Source organism: Morone saxatilis, unplaced genomic scaffold (assembly GCF_004916995.1).
Source record: "Morone saxatilis isolate NCDOM2014 unplaced genomic scaffold, NCSU_SB_2.0 Contig9, whole genome shotgun sequence".
Lineage (NCBI taxonomy): Eukaryota > Metazoa > Chordata > Actinopteri > Moronidae > Morone > Morone saxatilis.
This window is the reverse complement of record NW_023340268.1, coordinates 19,925,211-19,926,225: the sequence shown is the minus strand read 5'-3', so window position 1 is coordinate 19,926,225 and position 1,015 is coordinate 19,925,211.

Sequence of the window (1,015 nt, the reverse complement as noted above, 5' to 3'; positions counted from 1 at the left end):
TAACTCAAAGTTAAAAACATTATTGATTAATCAGCTATACCTAGTGATTTTAAGTGACACTGACTTAATCTTGTAATCTTTATTTTTGCTGTGAAAACAAATTTGGAGTTAAAATTACTATTATATTATTGTGGTACAGTGGGTTTCTGATTTCATGAAAGGCCGGCCTTTTCGACAGCCTGTTTACTGTAAGCACTAAGGCTTTGTTGCATTTGTCACATGTTGAAAAGAAGGTAATTATAATGTAATGCAACCATTGCATTATTATTTTAGTCAAAGAAACAAGCGAATATAAACTAATACTGAAACACAACACATCACACTAAATTCAGTAATGTTGTTGTTCTTATAATGCTCTTACAAATGGATTATAATTACAGACCATCTGCCTATGTGTCTATGTGCACAATACACACTGTTGCCACAAGAGAAAATCCACTCAGGTGTGGAGAGAAGAAAACTCACATTGCTGCAAACAGAGCGTTGAGGTCTAGCCTCTTACAAAGGAAAGGTGGACAGGCTATGGTTGGCCGACTGGCAGGGAGACCACTGGTGAGCTTTTCCTTTGTGTAAGCGCCCATAGGGTCTCTCATGCGGTCTCTGAGAGCCGCCTCTATCAGCACTGACAGCCACACACAGGCCAGAGCGAAACCCTGTAAGAGCCTGATAAGGGCCAGCTAAATGTAAGCTGCAGGGGTAAGCCCCGTCATTAAGGCCATATGCAGTCTACTGTAAACGATGACGCCTATCTGCTTTTGGTTTCAGTCCCTCACAGAGGTCAGCTCCATGGACTAAAGCAATCTTCAGTCCAGCAGTCATGTCCTGCTGGCAGAGCCCAGTTTGGTTGTCGACTGGCTGGGCTTTCTGTAGTCATGACAACTTTAGTTGAGTCCATGGCAAGGCTGAATCATAGATAATTATGTTTTAAAGTTTAGCCCTTGACAGCATTTTCTTGAAGCACTTGGACCTACATAGCATATCAATTCAGTATAGATGTACATACGTATTTGGGATA